This window comes from Dreissena polymorpha, chromosome 2 (assembly GCF_020536995.1).
Source record: "Dreissena polymorpha isolate Duluth1 chromosome 2, UMN_Dpol_1.0, whole genome shotgun sequence".
NCBI lineage: Eukaryota > Metazoa > Mollusca > Bivalvia > Myida > Dreissenidae > Dreissena > Dreissena polymorpha.
In genome coordinates, this window is record NC_068356.1 from 54,890,374 (window position 1) to 54,917,260 (window position 26,887).

At 35.1% G+C, this 26,887-nt stretch overlaps 2 protein-coding genes and 1 long non-coding RNA gene across 15 annotated transcripts in view; 2 read left to right on the forward strand and 1 right to left on the reverse strand.

Annotated features, from left to right (window-relative positions):
- Window positions 1-16,906, forward strand: part of LOC127867131 (uncharacterized) — a 70,396-nt gene extending 53,490 nt beyond the window's left edge. The window contains exon 4 of the long non-coding RNA XR_008043307.1: window positions 16,306-16,906. This is a non-coding gene — a long non-coding RNA (uncharacterized LOC127867131). The remainder of the gene's footprint in view (window positions 1-16,305) is intronic.
- Window positions 1-26,887, forward strand: part of LOC127867115 (uncharacterized) — a 229,674-nt gene that overhangs the window by 117,601 nt on the left and 85,186 nt on the right. The gene's annotated exons all lie outside the window — the stretch shown is intronic.
- LOC127867101 (uncharacterized) overlaps window positions 1-26,887 on the reverse strand; it is a 242,158-nt gene that overhangs the window by 113,200 nt on the left and 102,071 nt on the right. The window lies entirely within an intron of this gene.

The window sequence follows — 26,887 nt, forward strand, 5'->3', positions numbered from 1 at the left end:
CACTGCTGAGATACAGCAGACATTTTCTAGCAATTTTCAGTATTTTTGGACAATTAATCCAGCAATAAGAAAAGAATAAAAACCTTATTTTACTCCAATATGGATTTTTCTTGAAGACTGTTGGTTTAAGTTGAAAACTTTCTATGTTCCTAATATGTCATGACAGGGATGGAAACTAACGTTTTACAATTGGCAACCATCTTTACTATTTTGGTTGCCCAGCTAAAGACTCACGAGCCCAGTACAATGTACATGTATTGTCATGTGTATCTAATACTTTCTTTAAATAAAAGATAACTGAAAAAAATTGGTTACTTACACTCTTTCTGTGTATAATGTCTTAATATGAGTCTGAGTTGAATAATTTCCTTGGCCTTTATGAATAAATATTATTAAAATTATTAATCAACAGTCGCCAATTTTATTCAATGTTTAATTGTACTTGAATGTTTCAAGTTTAAAAAAGCTAGTTGCCCGGCTGGACTACCAACTTTTGAATTTAAGTTGCCCAGGCTAAAATCTACTTGCCCCAATGCACTAATTTTCATCCCTGCATGAACAAGACTGCGGTATTTTTTTGTTGCTAAATATATAATATGCTGTATTTTTTGGCCATTTTAACTATTGTATGAAATTAACATTAATGTTTGTTTTCTGTGAATACAGAAATGTTTCCAGCAATAAACAATTAGAAACTGAAATCAGTAGTATGTTTCTTAAATTATACAAGTCCCATTTTGAAATTTTGTATCAGAATTTTTCCAGTCCAACATTCTGTCTAATTTTTCTACCAAGAACAAAAATTCTGCCTTGCTTAAATGCAAAGTGATAAGAATCTGTCTTGTAAAGAATTATAAGTGTTCAAATTCTGTCCGGTGTAAGAATCTGTACAGATACAATTCTGCTTCATTGTAATTCTGCTTAGAAAATCTGTACAGATTTCAAGGTATATTCTGGGTATGTGTCCTCTCTGCACAGAAAAAATAAATTATGTCTTGATTCTGGGCAGATTTTGTACAGACTCTGTACAGAATTTGCATAGAATTTTCGTACAAGCCTACAACGATTGTTAGCTAATGTGGGTATTGGTCAGTCTGTGTGTGTCTTCAACAATGATTGTTAGCTAATGTGGTTATTGGTCAGTCTTTGAGTGTCTTCTACAATCTGCTTCAAATCTCCACCTCAACTGCTTAGCAGATTCTAATGAACCTTCCAATAAATGATATTTGGGTGATCCTCTATCAACCACTAAGCAGATTCTAATAAACCTTCCAATAAATGATATTTGGGTGATCCTCTATCAACCGCTAAGCAGATTAAAATGAACCTTCCAATAAATGATCATTGGGTGATCCTTTGTCCAGCGATTTTCCTTGTCAAATTGGGAAAAGTGCCCATACCGGGTCCAATTGAGAAAAATTGAGTCGAGAAAACCTCAAAATTGGGAAAATCGCGTCGTGAAGTTTGGGTCTTATTATATATTATAAATAACAAAGTATTATAAAGAACACACAAAATCAATTACTAGTTGTTTTAATCTCTTATAAAGCAATGTCTCTCTCGTTCATTTTTTTGAAAATTTCAACAATCTTTGATGTTTGATCATCACTCAGTTGCTGGCATCCCTCTCTGCACAGCATCATTAGTGCTGTCAATGTGTCCTGTGATAGACTGTTCCGATTGGTCGTGCAAAGATTGTTTGAAATCTTGAAACCAAACTGCGTCAGTAAACGGGATCCACTTGCCTGATGACTCTTTTTTAGTTTTTTTGCATAATATTTGCTATTATGACTCATTTCAAACTACGATAAGGTTACAAACCGACGTAAAACAGTTCGCTGGCTGCCTGACAAAAGAACCGGAAACAGTACCGACTCTATTGATTGAAGGCGCTGAATAATAAAACCCGAAATTAATCGAGCGCGTGGTTACACACAACTATACGATTTTCTTTGTTCGCTCGCCGAAAGTTGGGTTTTGTTACGAAACTTTCGATTGTTTTGAGAAAAAATCGGACGTCGATTGGGAATTTTTTAGATGCCGATTGGGAATTTGGGAATTTTCGCTCGATTGGGAAAGTACCGTTTACCGGTACTTTATAAAGAAGGAGGAAAATCGCTGCTATCAACTGCTAAGCAGATTCTAATGAACCCTCCAATAAATGATCTTTGGGTGATCCTCTATCAACATTTTTCAAAATATATAGGCAGCTCTTTTACCTGTATTGGTCATCTGGGATAATATATTAGAATGTTCAAAAACTAAATGTCTTAATATCATGCCCCTGGAATAAAACACATCTATAAAATAAGTGGACACATTTTCATATGCACTTTATTAATGCAATATACATGTACAGTCAATCTTGTGGATGCGACCACTTGTATTAAGCGACCTTTGTCTTATGCGACCATTTTGAAATCCCACGGAGCTTTTTCGCTATAAAATTATATCGTATTAAGCGACCGCTGATTTTTGTGTATTTTGATGTCCGAATCTTGAATTAAGCGACCACTAAAAGGTAAATGTGGTTAATCTATTGATATTTCAGGGACAAAACCGTGTTAATTGTTTATCTAAGCCGATAAGATGTACTGTTACACCTCTGCTTTGTTTTCACACCAACCATTATGATTATGCTTTTTCTCGTTGACCGGTTCTGACCGGTATTGTTGTAGACTGGGTATAAATTTATTCAGTTGAATAATAGAGGAACTAATGCGTACAGTCTACAGCTTAAATAGTTTACTATGTGGAACGTTAAGAGACAACGCCGATTTTTCTCGAGTATAGATAACAGGTGCAGAAACAATGCAGTGTACGCGACAAACATTTCCTGAGAAGTGCGGAAAATAAACTTTTAATCGGCAATATCTGTCGTAATCCATACATTACCAATTTGTAATTATGCTAATTAGTAGATATTTGTTAGCCAATCACATTGTTATTTACTTAATAAATTTTCCAATCAGGTCTGTTTGTTTGTTTTCAATTGACGTGTTTTATTTTTTTCAGCTCATTATGTATCATAATCGAGTCAGATTTCCTTAAGCGTACATGCAGAAATTAAAATGTCAAAACGAAAAGTGTTAATGTAGAACGAGAAAATTCGGGTTTAGGATGTAAAATCGCAGATGAGTTTGGGTCGGTAAAACTCAAATTCAGAACATTCTTAAGCGTAAAGCCTAGGTGCTTGAAGACGTGGAAAATAATGTGTCAGGTGAAGAAAAAAAACGCTAAAAATATTTCCTTGTCTATGTTGTTTTTGCAAATAAATATGTACACACAATTCATTTATAATAAATGATAATTTATAATAAATTAAAAAAATAGAACACATTATAAGTAAAATATTGTTTATGTATTGTGTTTATATTCATTTTATTATTAAAGTTAAAATCATTATTGACAAAAGAGATTATCCTCCTGGGTACATGGATTTTTTGACGTCATACGATCAACTTTCCAGTTGTAAGCTACATGCATAGGTCATTGGGTTTATAACGTTCAATTTTATTTATATTTTCTCTCTGATAAGCGTTTCTTTTTTGATTTAATTATTATTAATTTAATTTTTAGCAGTCACATAAACAACCAAGCAATGTAATATGGAATTTTTACATCCATTATTGCTGCTTCTTCCTGTATTTGCGCGATGATAATCTGAAATATTAACTTAATGACGCTATATTTTTAAATATTTTTCTATAGAGAAGGAATGTAGTTGACACTTGTTTGTAGTTTCATTTTATCGTTCGTCAAAAAGTTGTAACTCTGTTACTCTGGTATCTTCAATACCATTGAGTAATTAAATTGTAATTAAATTGAATGAGTTTTAATTCCCTTTTATTATTGTTTGATTTGAGGTACAATGCTATGACGTTAAATTTTATCTACACTTAAATGTATTATGAATATTGTTGGGCCAAGTGTGAAGTTGAGCGCTCTATAACCGGTTTAAACCCCCAATGCTTTGCATCGACCGTTCCAAGGCGGTGACCCGGCCGGCCCAGCTTTATTCATATTTTGTGTTTATGTTGGTTTGTATTGTGCTGTTTTGTGCTGTTTTGTACTGTTTTGGCAATCGGTCACTTGCCTTAAATAAAGGACCAACTAATTGTTTTAATGAGAATTCAATACTGCTCCAGCATCTGGAGTTTCACTTCTTTATAATTCATATAGATTAAAATTGAGGGTAAGCATTCTTCCAGAATGGCCTTTTTTTATTTAAAGACCATTTTATTAAGAGAACACTTTTGAGTGGTCTCTAAATACAAGATTGACTGTATTAACAATGGTCTGAAACAACAAAGTTTAAAGTTACTGTGTAATTATTTTTTATATCACTGATGCCCATGGTGTAAAAAGCTGGACTAGCCGTTGGGATAACATTGGTAACAAATATGGTATAATAATTGCAAAATGAATTATTTCTGTAATATTTTCCGATAGCTTATGAATTTGCAATGTTTTTGTCCCCTACCGGTTTCACCGGAGGGGACATAATGGTTTGCGCCCCAATTGGCATCCAACGTTGCTGCAACGTTGTATTTAAGTTCCATTCAAACCTTGCAGTTTTGTAGTACCAATGGTCTTTATGAAAGTTTTCCCGACTTTTTTTCCCAACGCTGCTGCAACGTTGTATTTAGGTCGCATTAAAACATAGTATTTTTTAATTCTTTTTTTTTAAACAATATAAAATATAAAACAAATTATTTACTGCCAACCGCTCTTTCGATACGTATCAGCAGTTATGGACATTTTTCGAGTTCATTTCTTTGAAAGAACCATTATTTGATGTCTATAGAGGAGTTAATGAAACGCTACCCAAGTGGGAATCGAGCCCACCAACTCGCGACCGCTAGGCGGACACCTCATCCACTACACCAAGGCGACAATTGAAAGTTTCAGACAAAAATGTTGACTATTTATTTTTTGTTGACACTTTGAAACTAGATTCTACCATTTTAATGCATAACACAACTTAAACAAAATATTTTATCTGGCGATTTTGAGTAAAAGTTCATCTTAAGCATCTTTAAGTTTAAGCAACTGATCTGTAAAATAAAAAAAAATGAATTTCTAAAATTTACAAAAAATCATATGTTCATTGATGCTATGCATGAACTGTATTATTATAAAGTATGATTCCTACTCGGGAGCGTTTTATTATCTCCTCTTTAGACACCAAGTACTGGTTCTTTCTTGGAAACAGACTCGACAGTGTGCATATCTGCCGATAATACTCGAAAGAGCGGTTGGGAGTAATAGTTTGTTTATTTTTATTTTTGTTTATTATTTAAAAAAAAAGAATTAAAAAATACTATGTTTAAATGCAACCTTAATACAACGTTGCAGCAATGTTTGGAAAAAAAACGTTGGGAAAACTTTCATATACACCATTGTGACAACCAATCTGCAACGTTTGAATGCAACCTAAATACAACGTTGCAGCAACGTTGGAAAAAAAAGTCGGGAAAACTTTCATATACACCATTGTGACAACCAAACTGCAACGTTTGAATGCAACCTAAATACAACGTTGCAACAATGTTGGAAAAAAACGTGGGGAAAACTTTCATATACACCATTGTGACAACCAAACTGCAACGTTTGAATGCAACCTAAATACAACGTTGCAGCAACGTTGGGAAAAAACGTCGGGAAAACTATCATATACACCATTGTGACAACCAAACTGCAACGTTTGAATGCAACCTAAATACAACGTTGCAGCAATGTTGGAAAAAAAAACGTCGGGAAAACTTTCATATACACCATTGTGACAAACAAGCTGCATAGTTTGAATGCAACGTAAATACAACGTTGCAGCAACGTTGGAAAAAAAACGTCGGGAAAACTTTCGTATGCACCATTGTGACAACCCAACTGCAACATTTGATGACACCTCCGGGTAATGTTTTGTATGCAGCGTTGTGGAAACGTTCGGTAATGGTTGCCAATGTTGCGACCTAAATATTACGTTGTCACAACGTTGCATACAAAACATTACCCGGACGTCCGGGTAATGTTTTGTATGCAACATTGTGGCAACGTTCAGTAATGGTTGCCGACGTTGCGACCTAAATATTACAGCAAAGTTCGCACAACTTTGGTGCCCACTGGGGCTCTGTCTGTCTGTCTGTCAGTCAGTCACACTTTTCTTGATCCTGCGATAACTTTAAAAGTTATTAATATTTGTTCATGAAACTTGAAACATGGATAGATTGCAATATGGACATTATGCACGCCATTTCAATGTTTTGTCCTACGTAAAAAATTCAGGTTGTTATATATGGCAACAAATAAAAAAAATCTGACAATGGTGGAATTTCTGACAATGGTGGAGCAATAGTCTTGTTTTGTCATGCGTCTGTGTGTCAATTCCTGGAAGGATATAATTTATTAAGACTTTATAGACAAAACTACTTTGAACAAATGTTCTAAAAACTATGCAAAAGAGATATCTAAGACCATCATGTTCAAATTAGGCCATATGCAAGACATCATTTTCCTACAGGCTTAATTTTACAGATTTGGGATCATTGGATGAACATATAAGGTTGATCCCTATATGTTTTCTCAGACTTCATAACACCATTTCAAAGTTTGAAGCTTATACATTGTAAATGATATTAAAAGTTTTAATTTAACAATTTGTATGGCCACATTAAATTCTTGTAATTTAATATTCACCCTCTTAATAGTGCAGAATGAAGATTTAATACCAAGTCATAGGCGCACACTTCAACCACTGCTTGAGAACAGTGAGTGTTCTTCTTAACAAGAAAGATTATAGACAGATGGTATATTGATAGTGAGAAGTGTTTGTTTTATTTGTATGATAGAACTTTTCAGGGCAATATCTCAGATAGGCTACACTATTTCAACATGAAACTTCATGAATGTGTAGAAATTAATGGGAAGATGTACAATGTACAATAACCATAACCCTGCACTTTTTTAAGAGTTATTGCCCTTTGTTGTGTTTGTATGATGTAACATTTAAGGCTTTACATGAACTGTCATGGGTGTGTAGCAGGGATCATATTGTTTTTGGTTTTGTCGGTCCTAGACCGATTGGGGTCATGAAAGACCGATTGAAAATCCCAAACAGTCGGTCCGATTCTGTTTGCTAAAATTCCAATGTCATGAAATGGATTACACAGTGCACATGCTAACACACCCTATTTACATTCTTATCTCGATTAGGTGTGATAAGGCGGACTATGACCCCAAGCAGCGAAGATTCGCGCGGTTGTGTAAGATTCGCGCGGTTGTGTATTAGTCATGCGTGTATAACCCCGTGTCAATATCAATCGATAATTTCAATGGCTTATACCTAGCACACTAATTTATCGGTCTGTAATGTGTACTTGTCCACGATAAAATTGTTGACAGTTACCTGTGAGATGAAAACCTCGATGTTATCCACATGGACATTGTGCATTTCATGCATGAAACAGTAAACTTTCATATAAACAAAGAAGAAAATCGGATATTCTGCAATAATGATATGCGGACCTGAAAGCACGCTCTGTAACTATAAACAAATCATGCCGATACATTTTCCACCAGCGTAATAATCCGGCAATAAATGAATGAAAGTCGCGGATTTGATCGACAGAACAGCCGAAAGTTATTTTTATGGGCGGACATTCATATAAAATAGTACACAAGAAAAATAATATACATTGTATGAATCTTTAGTAAAAAACGTGATAGAATCAAAATAATTCTTGTACTTTATTGTTTGTTGTTGAATAACCACGACTGGAAGTTTAGACGCGTGATTTCAAATCACACAGAATGACAGATTGATAATATTGACAGCGATGAAAAGTCAGATAAAACAGCACACGAAACAACAATGAAATAGCAAATGATAGAACCAAATGAGAAAACTCGTATGTTCCGTTTAAAAAAATGCCTAAGGGAATTAAAGTTCAACATTTATTATACCACCTTCATGAATGGCAAAATCAATGTTTTATATTTTAACGTAATTTGTCATGATTTCGGTTATACATTTTCGGACACTTTTTCCCCATTTAAATCCAGACCGATTGATGTTGCGGGAAAATATGATCCCTGGTGTGTAAATATTAATGAGGAGAATTGCAATTCATTAACACCATTACCTTACACTTATTACTACCTTTAAATTACCCTACACTTAATTATTATACTGTTTATCAAGGTATTTGCAACGATCCATAAACAAAGTTTATCATTTCAACAACTTTTCCTGTTTTTATAAGATTCAATGTGACTGTGGCTTTTATTTGCCTGCACGCACGTGTTACGACAAAGTCGTCTGCACTGTAATTTTTCATTCATCCCGCTATTTAAAAATTGATTACCACCATCTTAATATTTAGCCTGAAAGCACATTGCTCACTGACAGTGCCTTTGTCATTCATCATGCAATTTTAATATGATGCACTTCACATGTTATCCATTGGAGATTTTTTGTCATGTGTAACAATCTTCTCTTTAGTAGCTTAAATGTCAAGTAAAGAATCAGAGATCAAATGTGTGTCATGTGTAACAATCTTCTCTCTAGTAGCTCAAATGTCAAGTAAAGAATCAGAGATCAAATCTGTGTCATGTGTAACAATCTTCTCTCTAGTAGCTCAAATGTCAAGTAAAGAATCAGAGATCAAATGTGTGTCATGTGCTACAATCTTCTCTCTAACTAAGCTCAAATGTCAAGTAAAGAATCAGAGATCAAATGTGTGTCATTTGTAACAATCTTCTCTCTAGTAGCTCAAATGTCAAGTAAAGAATCAGAGATCAAATGTGTGTCATGTGTAACAATCTTCTCTCTAGTAGCTCAAATGTCAAGTAAAGAATCAGAGATCAAATGTGTGTCATGTGTAACAACCTTCTCTCTAGTAACTCAAATGTCAAGTTAAGAATCAGAAATCAAAGGTCAGATTCAAACATACCTTACAGGTCAAATGTTTGATTTTAGAAAATTACAGCTTTTCTGCACCGTAACTTTAACTATGCATCATGCAATGTTTAAAAGTAATTTGCCAAAAATGTTCATCACGTGCAGAAGGCGTTTTACGTGCAAGTCCTGAAAGACTTCATCTAAGGTCAAGGTCATGCTAAATATCAAAGTTCAAACATGTTAATGGTGCTGCTAGTTAAATACAAAAACTTTTGACCATTGAATCAACATGTTGCAGACAAGCATCTAACTATTCATAGCATGACAGTGTTAATATCTTGAAAGTGACCTTGTTAGTGATAAACTATACTCTTTCATTACAAAGTCCTCATTGTATCGCATCATTAAATTGCGTTGAAACATTCAGTTTAGCAGGCATAATACTTAAAAAGAAACATGCAATTAGAATTCAGACAGCATTTTGTCTACTGAATGTAATAACTAGGGTAACTGACATTTTGTGAATTGTTCAGGAAAGCATATTTTCAGACATTTTCAAAAATACAGTAAGAGCACTTACTTTATTTGTTGCGCTCAAAATATTTCAGTGTTAAAAATTATGGTAACTGCTCCTTTCTTAATTTTTTATTGTTTTAAAAAAGACATATCAATTGGAGTTTTGTTTCGTTTTTCAAGTGATATTATTATAATAATCAGAAAATTTGAATATGGAAAACATGTTTATTATTTTAATAGAACATTTTTTCGCTTCTCCTGAAAATTAAACAAAATGTCAGTTACGCTACTTTTTGCATTCAGGAAATGACATGTGTTTGTTATGTCAATTTCAAAAATTTGATGAAAACATTATTTTTACCAAAAAGGTTGACTTAATATTTTAACAGTTGATGTTTGTCACCTTAATAAACACAAAACTGAAAAAAAGTAAAAATGTATAAAAATGTCAGTTACATGACTTATTACATTCAGTAGGCAAAACACATAAAAATGAACAAATTAAAATTATTTTAATTTGTTCATTTTTATGTGTGTGTTTATTATTTGTGTAATTTTCATCTGTTGAGTTAGGAAATTTTATGCCGCCGGGTCAAATGATTGGGGGTATATTGTTTTTGGCCCATCTGTTTGTCATTGTACGTGTGTGTCTGTCTCAAAACTTTAAGGGTGGTCATAACTTTTGCAATATTGAAGATAGCAACGTGATATTTGGCAGGCATGTGCATCTCATGGAGCTGCACATTTTGAGTGGTAAAATTTCAAGGTGAACATCATCCTTAAAGGTCTAGAGTCAAAAAACAAAGTCAAGGGAAGTAATAAGCTTTAAATGGACATAGTTATCTGACCTGCCCACGTATATAGTTTTGTTAAATAAATCAAAGCGGCGCAGTAGGCGGCATTGTGGTCTAGTGGTAACACACTGGCTTCACAATCCAGAGATCGCTGGTTCGATCCCCCGCTGCACCTAACCTACTAACTCGTCTTTCGCATGAGACGTTAAACCGAGGGGCAGTGTACTAGGTGCTATACACCGGGCACTAAAAGACCCAGGGTCACCTCTGGAACGGGGTGTCTTCTGTATCTTGCACTATCCCCCGTTACCAACTAAAACGTCTTTCTGGGGGCGATGGCCATATGGGAGACAATCCCGGTGCACTCGATAAAAAACAACAACAACAACAACGGCGGCATTGTGTTTCTGACAATCAAAGTGTGGTAATAGGTCAAAGTCAAGGTCATCCTTTAAGGTCTACGGTAAAAAATACACATTTAAGGGAAGTAATAAGCTTTAAAGATAGATAATTATTCAGTATTGAACATAGCCACATTATATATTTGGCATGCATGTGTATCTCATGGAGCTGCACATTTTGAGTGGTGAATCTACAGTCACGGTAGTGGCTTTTAATTATTTGCTACTATAAATAGAGATTTGTTAGAGACAATTATTTTCAAGGGAAGTAATTTATATAATTATAAATCATATTATATATTTCCTTACCAAGAATTTAAGTTCACAGTTACTGTACAGATTTATTATTTTCATTATTTATAACCCAAATGATTGATTAGTCAATTTATGGGTCACGAGGTCAAAGGTCAAGGTCCCTGTGGCCTCTAATATTAAACTTTAACATAGGCTCTAAAATAAATGTGCTTCCACCTACAACTTTTTAATTTCACATGTACATGCAACTTGATGAGTTCTACACGCCACACCCATTTTTGTGTCACTAGGTCAAACGTCATGTGTATCTCATGGAGCTGCACATTTTGAGTGGTGAATCTACAGTCACGGTAGCGGCGTTTAAATATTTGCTACTAAAAATAGAGATTTGTTAGAGACGATTATTTTCAAGGGAAGTAATTTATATAATTATAAATCTCATATTATATATTTCCTAACCAAGAATTTAAGTTCTTTTTACAGTTACTGTAAATATTTATTATTTTCATAATTTATAACTAAAATGATTGATTTGTCAATTTTTGGGTCACAAAGTAAAAGGTCAAGGTCCCTGTGACCTCTAATATTAAACTTAAACATAGGCTCTACAATAAATGTGCTTCCACCAACTTTTAAATTTCACGTGTACATGCACCTTGATGAGTTCTACACGCCACACCCATTTTTGGGTCACGAGGTAAAAGGTCAAGGTCCCTGTGACCTTTAATGTTACACTTTAACATAGGCTCTAAGACTCTACAATAAATGTGCTTCCACCTACAACTTTTAAATTCACATGGACATGCACCGTGAGTTCTACACGCCACACCCATTTTTAGCTAGGCTGTTTTTGGAAAAAACCTGAGGTATTGTAATAGCCAGCTCGTTGTCCGCCGTCTGCAGTAGGCATCGTGCTAAAACCTTAACATTGGCTCTAAAATCAAAGTGCTTCCACCTACAACTTTGAAACTTCATATGTAGATACACCTTGTTGAGTTCACCACGCCACAACCATTTTCGGGTCAGTAGGTCGAAGGTCAAGGTAACTGTGACCTCTAATATAAAACTTTAACATAGGCTCTAAAATTAAAGTGCTTCCACCTACAACTTTGAAACTTCATATGTAGATGCACCTTGATGAGTTCTACACGCCAAACCCATTTTCGGGTCACTAGGTCAAAGGTCAAGGTCACTGACCTCTAATATAAAACTTAACATAGGCCCTACAATCAAATTGCTTCCATTTTCAACAATGAAACTTCATATGTAGATGCACCTTGATGAGTTCTACACGCCACACCCATTTTGTGGTCACTAGGTCAAGGTCATTGTGACCTCTAATATAAAACTTCAAAATAGGCTCTAAAATCAAAGTGCTTCCACCTTCAACTTTGAAACTTCATATGTAGATGCACCTTGATGAGTTCTACACGCCACACCCATTTTTGGGTCGCTAGGTGAAAGGTCAAGGTCACTGAAAAAAATTCGAACAAGCTTTCGCAGCCGAGCGTGGCATCCGTTATGCAGTGCTCTTGTCTTTGTTTTGGGACACGATTGGTTTTTGTATTGGTCAATATATGTGTATACATTGTTTATACATGCATTGCCTGATTGAGAAGCTTAACACTGTTTGTTTGTATAATGAAAACATGGTATGATATAGAAACCTCTTGATACATCATTAAATGTATACACACATAACAAACATTGACTTATATAAGATTCATTGTATACGTTATATACATGTAACGTGTGAACGAACTGTTAATACTGTTTATCAAATTTAAATTTACCTTTAATTACTTTTATTAATATTTAAGATAGAACTTTGCAATATTTGTTTTTGAAAATGATGAGCGCTGTTAAGCAACATGAATGGTATCCATTTAAGTGCTTCCCAAAAATATCGCTCTGAGATTTCCCATTGAAGGTATCTCAATAGTACTATTTGGTGCAGGTTAATGCATAGACCTATACAAACATTTTTGGATAGGTTCCTGGTTTAGGGGTTAAGTGGGGTGCATGAGTATGTTAATGTCAGTTACTATTTATCATGCGATCAAGGCACACATTGCAAACATAAATACAAAAGTAAGTAAATTAGAAATTTGAAGGATATATTGTTATCATTATTGTGCCCCCTTCGAAGAATAGGGGGTATATTGTTTTGCACATGTCGATAGGTGGGTAGGTCGGTCGGTACGTCTGTCCACCAGATGGTTTTCGAATGATAACACAAGAATGCTTAGGCCTCGGACCATGAAACTTCATAGGTACATTGCTCATGACTGGCAGATGATCCCTATTGATTTTGAGGTTACTAGGTCAAAGGTCAAGGTCACAGTGACTCGAAATAGTAAAACGGTTTCCGGATGATAACTCAAGAACGCTTACGCCTAGGATCATGAAACTTAATAGGTACGTTGATAATGACTCGCAAATGCCCCCTATTGATTTTCAGGTCACTAGGTCAAAGGTCAAGGTCACAGTGACTAGAAACAGAAAAATGGTTTCCGGATGATAACAAGAGAACGCTTACGCCTTAAGGATCATGAATCTTCATAGGTAATTTGATTATGACTCCCAGATGACCCCTATTGACTTTCAAGTCACTATGTCAAAGGTCAAGGTCACAGTGACTTGAAACAGTAAAATGGTTTCCTGCTGATTGCTCAAGAATGAACTAATAATTGTTATGTATGACTTCATTATCCAGTGCTTGATTGTTAGCTAGAACAACAGTTGTTTAATACCTGATATCTCTTGGTAAAAATTCATAGGTTCTTAATATGTAGTTTTTATTTCTGCTGTATCCTTGCCCGGAATGGTGGTTGTATTATGTAAGAGTAATAATTGTGTGTCTTGACAACCTTTGCTGGTTTACGATTAATTAATATATAGGCAGTGGCTTTAGGCTTTTGTTCAAAGTTGGTGTTTCGTTTGGCGTTCAATGTTAAAATTATCAATCTAACATAATGTAGGTGAATATATTTGAAAAAAAGCCCGGTGTATAGTTGTAATCAGATCGGACCTGATTCTGAACTTCCCACCATTACAGGTAATACAACTAAAAACGGACTGTGCGCATTAGCGTTTGATTTTATATACACTTCTGAATTAATAAGGCATTGGACATTATTTCAACATAAACTATACTATAGCCAATGATAAGATTGCGTACCACTTCAAACCACTTCTATTTATAATTGCTATTACAAAATATCGAAACAAAAACATATCAAACGCAATGCAGTGTGTATACCTAAGTGTGGGTCAAAATCTGGTTTACACCAAAGTGAGCTCACAGGGTTACAGCGCATTAACATCGAAATGATAATCAACATAGCCGTCTGTATGATTAATTATTTAATGAGTTCAATCTTTCTCTGATATTTAATTGTTTAGATCTATTGATCGATTATCTTATTATGTATTTTAGAATGTTTATGTGATATAAATACTTAATTGTTGTGTAAAGCAAATTTTAATCAGGATATTGTATATGTTGTCTAATAAGAATCCACTAGTCTGACGGAATATGCATGTGTTGATGATTGCATATAATTTTACTTTATCTGAACTGGTTCAAATAAAACAATTGTCATCATACTTGCTATACTTTCAACAAGTCTAAAAAGAGGTATGTTGGTGTTATATTTACTAACTTTTTATCAATAAAGCATTCATAGACAGTGCACACACATCTCGACATTTGCTTGGGATCCCCATTTTTTGCAGAAAGCATCCCTGAAAATCGTTGACCCTCGTCTTGGGTATACCAACATTTCATATGAACTCTGCCCCAGGTTAGAAGTCAAGGTTATTGTACAAAAAAAAACACTCATATATCCACTGCAATTAGGTATAGTTTTAGCTCACCTGATTGCTCAGGTGAGCTTTTGTGACCGGTCTTTGTCCATCATCCGTCCGTCGTCCGTCCGTCCACATTTGTTCGTAAACACTCTAGAGGCCACATTTATTGTCCGATCTTCATGAAACTTGGTCAGAAGCTTTGTCCTAATGAAGTCTCGGTCAAGTTAAAAACTGGGTTGTGCCCGGTCAAAAACTAGGTCACTAGGTCAAAAAAGGGAAAAAACTTGTTAACACTGTAGAAGTCACATTTTATGTCCAATCTTCATGTAACTTTGTCAAAATGTTTGTCTTAATGAAATGTTGGTTGAGTTCAAAAGTGGTTCCAGTCGGTTGAAAAACATGGCTGCCAGTGGGCAGGGCAGTTTTCCTTATTTGGCTGTAGAGAAACCTTGTAAACACACTAGAAGTCACATTTTTGCCCAATCATCATGAAAGTTGGTCAAAACATGTTTTTATTGATATCTCGAACGAGTTCGAAAATGATGCAGATCGTTGATAAACATGGCCGCCAGTGGGCGGGGCATTTTTATCTATATGTATATAGTGAAAATATGGGAACACTCTAGAAGTTACATTTTTGGCCCAATTTTCATGAAATTTGGTCCGAACATTTGTTTCCTGGATATGAGAGTTGAGTTCGAAAATGGTTCCGGTCAGTTGAATAACATGGCTGCCAGGGAGGGGGGGCAGTTTTCTCATATTTATATCAAATAAAAAAAGCTTGGAAACACTCTAGAAGTCACATTTTTTGTCCAATCATCATGAAACTTGGTGAAAAGATTGGTTTTATATATATCACATAATTAATGCCATAACTATTGACTTTAGGTTGTCCAAATTTTCATTATATTGCACAAAATCCTAGTAAACACTCTAGAGGTCACAATTTTGTTTCAGATTTTATGAATCTTGGTCATTATATTTATTTTTGTAAGCAAATTTCGATGTATGGTGAGGGGGGTCAACTCAAAATATAGGTCACCAGGTCAAATCTTACAAAAATAAAATCACTCCATTTGTCAGAGTTTTGGTTCAATAATGATAAAACTTGACCAGGATGTTTGTCTGGACAATATCTAGGTCAAGTTTGAGGTTTGGTAAAGATTGAATAAACCGACTCCTCTCAGGTGAGCGAACTAGGGCCATGTTGGCCCTCTTGTTTCATGTACAGTGTTGCTTATGGTATACCACTAGGAGGCACTATTAGAATGTAGGCTATACCACAGTGTCCTTCCAGTGAACCAATTCATTAAACCCGAATATAATTATTTGCGTGTGTAATAATTGTTTGGAGGAATATTTGCATTACTCTGCGTTATAGTATAATTGTTATCTTAGCTATAACATGTACTCTGTATATTTCTGGCAACATGAAACAGCAAAATTGTTCTTATTATATATATTTGGTTCAGCATTGCTTTTTTTTAACATGTCCTCATCTGATGATTTGAAATGTTGTTCATATAATATCATTATTATGTGGACGACACACATAAACGTAAATTGTTGCAGTTGTCAATATTTTTGATTCATGTTATGGTATTCATCTTGGTATTTTATATTTCAGGAAAAAAGAAGTGGACGCCGCAGGAACAACTAGTTGTGATGAGTGAATTTGAAAAATATATGCATCTAAACAAATTGACTGGAAAGTCCGAATGCGAGATATGGTTAAAAGAAAACCTGTGTTTAAGTAGAAGAAGTTGGAGAAATATTAAGACTTTGTTCGAAATTAGACAACTACATTTATCAAGCATCAGGAAAATTAAAACGACTGAGGAAAGAACAAGATGAAAGGACAAGATGCTGTAGATTTGAATGCTGTAACTAGCAATTTGCAAAAGTGTTTTGGAAACAATCCAAAACTGATGATATCATTATGTAACAGTAAACAATATATAACACTTTTTAACAAACATTTGTTGATTAGGCTGTTTGAAATTTTTAACTATAAAGTTATATTGTGAAACGAATTGTGTCCATGTTTCATATTCTGTAGGGAAAGTATTGTTTCAGAAATGGAGTATGCTCAATTATTAATTTTAATATATAGTTAAGTAATCGCAGTCTCTTTGAAGACATTTTATAAACATGTTTGGCGACCGTCATTTTCAATAAAATAAACATGTATGTTTTTTAATTGCGGTTATCATTATGCTTTAAATATATCCAACAGAATTTCAAACCCTTTTGGGTAGATGTTTAAAAATGCTTTTTCGATTTATTGTAGTAAATTAGAAGTAAAAGCAGAATTGTTGTATTATTCATTTTTTTATAATCCAAATATATTGATAGGAAATACAAGTCATGTTTTGATGCTTGAATTTACTGTATAGGTGATATATTCAAAAATGGAACCGTTATTTCTGTAGATAAATTGAGTGAAATGTACAGTTTAACAATATTATATTTTATTAATTATATAGGGGTGACAAGAGCAATAGATAAATTTGTGAACAAAAGTTGTTTACCCTGTCCTACCCAACAAATGATAAAACCCTTTTTCCCCCATTATTACATCTCATATTAAAAAAAAATCTGGTGCTAAAAAGACTATATAATAATGTAAATAAGAACAATGAACAACCTTCAGTTAAAGCAAAATGGGGTATAAAACTCAATACCATGATTAATGAAAATGAATGGAACTGCATTTTTAAACTACTCTTTTTAATAACAAATAATGTAAAGGTACAGTGGTTCCAATACAGAATAATTCATTTGGTACTTGGAACAAATAGGCTTTTGAGCAAAATAAATAATAACAAATGATCCATTGTGCTCCTTTTGCAAACAAAGTTAGGAAAATTTAGAATATTTATTTTGGGAATGTCAGATATCTTAAGCATTAATTGATGAGATATTACCAGGTTAATTGTTTCCTTTTATGAATAAGTAAAGTTTTCTACTTGGGTATTTAAAAAAGTCGGCTATAGCCACAAATAATGTTATTTTGTTTATCAAGCTATATTTATACAAGTGTAAAATGAATAAATTCATCCAAAACAGGAGCCAAAAAACACATAAAGTATGAATATGATAACTTATAAAAACAGCAATTTCAAATAATGATACAGAATCCTTTGTCAGGGAATGGGTATTGTTAACTACCATTGTAGACCAAACTTAGTATTTAAATTTAATTAAAGGGGCCTTTTCAAAGATTTTGGCATTTTTTTAACTTATTCATTAAATGCTTTATATTGATAAATGTAAACATTGGATCGTAAAAGCTCCAGTAAAAAATCAAGAAAAAAATTAAAAAAAGGAAAAGAACATTGCCCGGAGCAGGTTTCGAACCAGTGACCCCTGGAGTCCTGCCAGAGTCCTGAAGTAAAAACGCTTTAGCCTACTGAGCTATTCCGCCGAGTACACATGTGTGACGTATTTTATACCTTATATAAGCAATCTTTGTAGTTTCACAAAATTTAACGACAAAAACAGAACTCTCCAAATTATTCAATCGTTTCGCGTTGCAACGCTTTATAATTTTTAGGTTTTAAAATCGTCAAAAGATGCATATAATGGCTATATTAGAGCATGGTTAATGTTCAGTATTACTGTTTCCTCACAAATATCATAACTAAAATGAAAACTTACGAATCTGAAACAACTTTTTTCAGTTTTGTCAATTTACCAAAGCGTGAAAAGATCCCTTTAATATTGTTCTTTACAACTTTGTTTTGTTTTAACTCAAAGGACCATGTTGACATCTTTAAAGAAATTATAGGTAGAACACTTGTGTCATAAATCACAATTACATATACCTTTTTTGTTTTTTTCTATACATTTTTTTTTCATCTGCATATGCAAACACTATTTGCTTACTATAATTTATACACACAGGTACTTAAAATATTTATGTACTCTGGCAAATGTCCTTATTTTGAAAATGTACCTATTTTTGCTTTTTTATGCTTTCTATTCATCTGAATTTGCATATACTAATTGCTTATTACAATTAATACATACTTTTAATATGTTTATATACTGACATATCTAGTTTTTACTTTTGTTCTCTATTCATACTTGTTTAATGTTTTTCCAACACACAATTGCATGCAACTGTCTTATAGTTACAGCATTTTTTAAACTCTGAATGTCTGTTGACATGAAGCTGTGTTTTTTCTCTTGTAAATATTTGTTATGTAAAAGCTTACAAAGACATGATATGGTTTGTGATTTTGTTGATAAACAAAAGTAATATATACACTCTTAAGAGTATAATATATAAATTATATGATAAGCTTTTGTAGAATATTTAAGAAAACAATTAAACATGGTCTAAGGCATTAAGCGTTTGCTCTAGATGCTGTGTATTATGTGTCAGTCATTCTGTCATCTATGTTAAAGGTACGGTGTGTTTTTATGCCCCCTGATCGAATGATCGGGGATATATTGTTTTTGGCCTGTCTGTCTGTCATCAATTCATGGATTCATTCATTGGGTGTGTCCCAAAACTTTAACATTGGTCATAACTTTTGCAATATTGAAGATATCAACTAGATATTTGGCATGCTTGTGTATCTCATGTGGCTGCACATCTTGAGTGGTGAAAGGTCAAGGTCATCCTTCAAGGTCAAAGGTCAAATATATGACTTCAAAGCGGCGTAGTAGGGGGCATTTTGTTTCTGACAAACACATCTCTTGTTTTCAAACTTCTATGCAAATTGCTTTGTTTTTGTATGTCACTATCTACAACCATATATATATAAAGTATGACACTGTGACATTAATCGTTTGCATGTGTACTTTTGTATGTCACTGTCTATAATTATGCCCCCCTTTGAAGAAGAGGGGGTATATTGCTTTTCTCATGTCGGTCGGTCGGTCTGTCGGTCCGTCCACCAGGTGGTTGTCAGACGATAACTCAAGAACGCTTGGGCCTAGGATCATGAAACTTCATAGGTACATTGATCATGACTCGCAGATGACCCCTATTTATTTTGAGGTCACTAGGTCAAAGGTCAAGGTCACGGTGACCCGAAATAGTAAAATGGTTTTTGAATGATAACTCAAGAACGCATAGGCCTAGGATCATGAAACTTCATGGGTAGATTGATCATGATTTGCAGATGACCCCTATTGATTTTGAGGTCACTAGGTGAAAGGTCAAGGTCACGGTGACCCGAAATAGTAAAATGGTTTCCGGATGATAACTCAAGAATGCATACGCCTAGGATCATGTTAACTTCACGGGTAGATTGATCATAACTCGCAGATGACCCCTATTGATTTTGAGGTCACTAGGTCAAAGGTAAAGGTCATGGTGACCCGAAATAGTAAAATGGTTTTTGGATGATAACTCGAGAACGCATACGCCTAGGATCATGAAACTTCATAGGTAGATTGATCATGACTTGCAGATGACCCCTATTGATTTTGAGGTCACAAGGTCAAGGTCACGGTGACCCGAAATAGTAAAATGATTTTCGGATGATAACTCAAGAACGCTTTTGCCTAGGATCATGACACTTCATAGGAACATTGATCATGACTCGCAGATGACCCCTATTGATTTTCAGGTCACTAGGTCAAAGGTCAAGGTCACAGTGACAAAAATCGTATTCACACAATGGCTGCCACTACAACGGACAGCCCATATGGGGGGCATGCATGTTTTACAAACAGCCCTTGTTATATGAGTCGTATTCTGAGAAAACTGGGTTTAATGCATGTGCGTAAAGTGTCGTCCCAGATTAGCCTGTGCAGACTGTTTGTGTTGCATATGTACATATATATGTTGCTGTTTTCCTGTCTTGTAATAAAACGTGTTGGGAAAAAAATATACATGTATGCATGTACATGTATGTTGCTTTATTATGTCTTTGCACATGTACTCATGTGAACAATTAGTTTGTACATGTGTAAGATGTGACTTCTAAAATAAAGAATATGTTCTTCAGTACAGTGTTTTTGTAGTAAAGTGTCAATGGTGTCCCTTGTATGGCTTTAGTTTACACCCGATGATTGTTTACACACAAGGCGTACGAATTAACTTGACACCCATGTGGTTCATTAAGTGACTTTCAACATTAAAATATAATACTAGTAACTATATACATTTACTGACAATTTTATAGGAGGAAATCTAGCTTGGTGCCTTACCTACAATAATGCAAATCGCCGGTTGAATGGCTTAAGGGATAAAGTTATGTTGACATTTTGTCTGTCCGTCTGAAACAACTTTGCTCAGAAAAAAACTTCAAAATTATTAAATGAATTTGATCGAACCGTCACATTACAATGGACGGCATTAAGAGAAAGTGCAATGTTCTGGTCCAGGTTTTTTAACTTTGAATATTGTTGTTTGGAACATAACTTCAAATTTAAAGGCGGGATTTTTGTTTAAACCGCCATACAATATTATAAGAGAGACACGAAGAAAAGTACAGTGTGCAATAAATGGCCTGGACTTCAATTAAGTTTTCTTAGCCGAAGAATAAGTTCAGAACTACATGTATAAACAGGGATTGGCTTAATCGTCATACATTGATAGAATACATTTAAATTAGTGTGTAAGCCATTTAGCTCTACCTAATCTGTATCTAATTATCTGTATATCTTAATTGAACTATATCTACATCCATTCTGTGTTCAAAATTCAATAACTATCAATGGTCGTTACAAGCTATATGCATCGTTACATTTCCGAAACGAAATGCTCGTATGCATGAACAAGAAGTGCCCCAGGACTAAATGGTGTCCTATGATACCAGCAGCAAATATTGAAAGAGTGGTTGGTAGATTGATGTATTCTTTTTCATACGCATGGCGCCTTGATGGTTAACAAGTGTTCCAAGATTCAAAACGTAATTCCAAAGTGTTAAGGAAAAAAGCGGATTTTACAACAAGAGCACTGTATAACGGGTGCCAACGCTCGGCTGCGGGTGCAGTTTTGAATACATGAAAGCATGTCAAAATATTTTTTAGAGGTCACAGTGATCTTGACCTTTGACCTAGTGACCCAAAAATGGGTGTGGCATGTAGAACTCATCAGGGTGCATCTACATATGAAGTTTCAAAGCTGAAGGTGGAAGCACTTTGATTTTAGAGCCAATGTTAAGGTTTGAGCACGACGCCGGCGGACGACATGACACGACGATCTGGCTATGGCAATACCTAGGGTTTTCCCCGAAAACAGCAGAGCTTAAAAACACTTTTCAAAGGTGTCACATGGACATCAACGCCGACGTCGAAGCCAGGACGAGAAAGAAACTGCCCATATTTTCTTTGTTTTGTCTTGATTCAAACATCAAGATGATAATGCCACTTTTTTATAATTGGACACTTTCAAACATCGGAACCCAGGCTTAGAATATATTAAACTTCACAGCAATAAGTGTAGTAACGCAAATAACTTTGAAACGAAAAGAGACGCCATGGGATCAATACAATGAATATATGTGCGCTTGAACTCGATTTGGTCATGATATCAACAGGAATTAATAATGTTATTTAAATTTTAATACAACAATGTCACCAAATCTAAGCACTGAAGATAATGATCAGGTAACACAGTTTAAATTGCAGACTATTTATGAACCCGACTGAGACAAAGATGCAGCAAAACAAGTAGGACATACTGAAGTTATTTTATGATGCTAAATATTCATGCCATGAGTAACATTGTCTATGTGTGATCACGAGCGGGCTTCAGTTTTGTGCATATGCTATGAGTAAAATTATGCTACTTCTTACCAGACTGAGTCGTTTTCTAGCTATTGTAAAGTCAGCTTTGTAAATATATTTAATATATATCATGTAAATTCGTTTGGAGACGGAAACAAGTTTACACAGCGGCGACTGAAGACAAGTGTGTGTGTGTGTGTGAGTGTGTGTGCGCGCGCGCGCGTGCGTGCGTGCGTGCGTGCGTGCGTGTGTGTGTGTGTGGGGGGAAATAATATCCATCTCTGAAATCAGAAACATAACAATGATTTAAACCAATCATATGCATTTAAACTGAACTGGTGTTATTTTATTCAGAAAGCGTCTCCAGTAACAACTGTTCGAGCATATACTTGTTTAAAGGCGACTTTTCCTGACTATTATTTATGACAGACCGTACTACTTTTCACCTATCTTCATTTATATAGATGTAATATATTAAAATACCAAATTGGCCTGGGTTGTCGATCGGGTGGACGAAAAGGGGACTGGTCGCTTTTGCTAGACAATTATTCATATATCTCTCCAAGCATATCTTATAATCTTTAGAAAACGCACGAACATTTGAATAATAAATACACACTACTATTTCCAATGAACATACGTTTTGAAGGTACTACATGTTATTAAGTCTGTATATGTCTGTAAATGAACCGAGCTCCACCTTGATTTACCTATTCACATAAACAAGTGCACACAATATGACTTTTTTAAGTGTTTGAAAACGAGTAAATAAGGTAATTTATACTATACGCAGGGTATTGTTTACCTTCCCTAATCGATGCTGGTGCCACGGCTGACAGTGGCAGCTCGGTAGTGCAAGCGTTAACAAAACATTGCAAAACGCTCTCGGACGCCACAAATGGAAGGAATCTTTTCGAGGCTGATTAGTTACTACTGCACATCAAACTTTAATTCACGGAATACATTTAAGCAACTTTATTGCAATATATAAACTTATAACACAGGCCAACAAATACACGTTGATAAGAGAAATCCGTTTAAAACAAATGCACTTCAATTTGACAAGGTTGAACATTATTCTGTTTAATAGTTTGTTGCATTATTTCAAATTATGTAACATATGATTAACATTGAAACATATTTCCACAATCAGCACCGACACTGATTACGTTGACACTGTCTACAGATATTGTGTCAAACAGATATATTATCTTCTTAACAATGTTGTAGATATGGAACCTGATAATAAACTGATAAAATAATTAAATACCAATTTATAAATTTTACACTGCCATATCCGGCAAATATATATTTCTTAAAATCTACTCTCACATTTTAAAGTTATACTAATAGCATATTCAAGAAAATTTGGGTGTGTTTTCTAAAAGGTCAATTAAAACATCCGCAATTTAATGCATCTCGAATTATGATTATGATATTTTTTTGTTTACATACTATATTCAAAAGTTACTTGTTCATTAGATGTATGCAAAAATGACAGGAACTTATGAGACCATGTCAACAATATGAACCCGGTTACATCAACATATGGACTTACCGATGTACTTAACTTGAGGATACACATCCCACTTTGTGGGCTTGGGTCGATACAACAGCACGACATTCGGGTCGTATTAACGGATCCATCCCAAAACCTAATAAAACAGTTGACTTTAAATATTATTTAACTGAAAAGCAGTAATAAATAACACATGTTATTAGTTTGTATACATTGATCTAATTTTATTCCATTTCTACACTGTATTAGTTGTCATTCAAGTCATGTCTTTAATTCCGAAGCAATATATAGTTACGCTCGATTGGTCATTGTCGGCTTGTGTACTACCCCGGGTACTCTTATGTATACTTACAGGTACACCGGGTACGGTAAATATACTTAAACGTACACCTAACTTTAATTACATCACTAGTTCAGATAAAATCTGAGCGTCACTTACTTTGTATAGATGTATTTATATTTTGTGTGTGTTTCAAATAATTAAGACAATAATACCCATCTTTCGATCATCTTCCACGATTTGTCGCAAGACATGTCCAGTTCTCTACAAAACATGAACAATAATTATAAAGATTTGTTGTGGAATATTTAGGAATGTGTGCATGCTATTTAATTTGGACATTATTTAAAAAGTCTAATTATTTTGTATTTATAGTTATTAATACCGGTGATAACACTACATACCACGGGACATCGATTATACACCCCGGCGATAACAATACACACAACGGGACATCGATTATACACCACGGTGATAACAATACACACCACGGGATGTCGATTATACACCCTGGTGATAACAATACACACCACGGGACATCAATTATACACCCCGGTGATAACAATACACACCACGGTACTTCGATTATACAACATGGTGGTACCAATACACACCACGGGACATCGATTATACACCCCGGTGATAACAATACACACCACGGGACATCGATTATACACCCCGGTGATAACAATACACACCACGGTACATCGATTATACACCCCGGTGATAACAATACACACTACGGTAAATCGAGTATACAACCTGGTGGTAACAACACACGCCACGGGACATCACTTATCACACCCCGATGATAACAATACAAACCATGGGTCATCGATAATACAACCCGGTGATAACAATAAACACGTTGGACATCAGATATACACCCCGGTGATAACAATACAAACAACGGGACATAAATTATACAATCCCATGATAACATTACACGCCACTGGACATAATTTTACAACAATACACAATACACGCCATCAATTATACACCCAGGTGATAAAATTACACACCACGGGACATCGATTATACACCCCTTTGTTAACAATACACGCCACGTGATATCAAATATACACTCTAACAATACACATCATGGGACATCGATTATACTTCCCGGTGATAACACACCACACCACGGGACATCAAATATACACCCCTGTGATAACAACTAACGAAACTGGACATCAATTATTCACGCCAGGGATAACAAAACACACCACGAGACATCAATTATACACCACGGTGATAACAATACACACCATGGGACATCAATTATACACCCAGGTGATAACAATACAAACCATGGGACATCGATTTTACACCCCCGTGAAAACACTACACGCCACGGTAATCAAATATACACCCCAATGATAACAACACACGCCACGGGATATCAATTATACACGACGATGATAATAATACACACAAAGGGACATCAAATATACACCCCGGTGATAACACTACACACCTTACGACATCAATTATACACTCTGGTGATAACAATACACACTATGAGACATCTATTATACACCCCGGTGTTAACACTACACGCCACGGCAATCATATACACATCTGTGATAACAACACACGCCACGGGACTTCATTCATACCCCGGTGATTAAAATGCACACTATGGGACATCAAATATACACCCCGGTGATAACATTGCACACATCGGGACATTAATTATACACTCCGTTGATAACAAAACAAACCATGTGGCAACAATTATACACCCCGGTGATAACAAAACAGACCACGGGACATCAATTATACACTCCAGTGATAACAATACACGCCACGCGATATCAGTAATACATCTCGGTGATAACAATACACACAACAAGACATCAAATATACACAATGTTGATAACACTTCACACCACGGTCATCATTTATAAACCCAGTGATAATTATGCACACCATGGGGCATCGATTTAAAACCCTGGTGATAACACTACACGCCACGGGACATCACTAATACAGTCGGTGATAAAAATACACACCATAAGAAATCGATTATAAACCGAGATGATAACAATACGAATCACGGGACATCAATTATACACCCCTGTTTTAACACTTAACGTCATTGGGCATCAATTATACACACCGGTGATAACATAACATGCCACGGGACATCAATATTACACCCCGTTGATACCACTATACTTTGTGGGACATCAATTTTACATCCCGGTGATAAAAATACACACCAAGGAACATTAATTTTAGACCCAGGTGATAACGATACAAACCACGGGGCATCGAGTATACGGCCCGGTGATAACAATACAAACCACGGGGCATCGATTATACACCCCGATGATAACAATACAAACCACGGAGCATCGATAATACAACCCGGTGATAACAATACAAACCACGGGGCATCGATTGTACACCCCGGTGATAACAATACAAACCACGGGGTATCGATTATACGGCCCGGTGATAACAATACAAACCACGGAGCATCGATTATACATCCCGATGATAACAATACAAACCACGGGGCATCGATTATACGGCCCGGTGATAGCAATACAAACCACGGGGCATCGATTATATGGCCCGGTGATAACAATAAAAACAACAGGGAATCGATTATACGGTCCGGTGATAATAATACAAACCACAGGGCATCGATTTTATGGCCCGGTGATAACAAAACAAACTACGGGGCATCGATTATAAGGCCCGCTGATA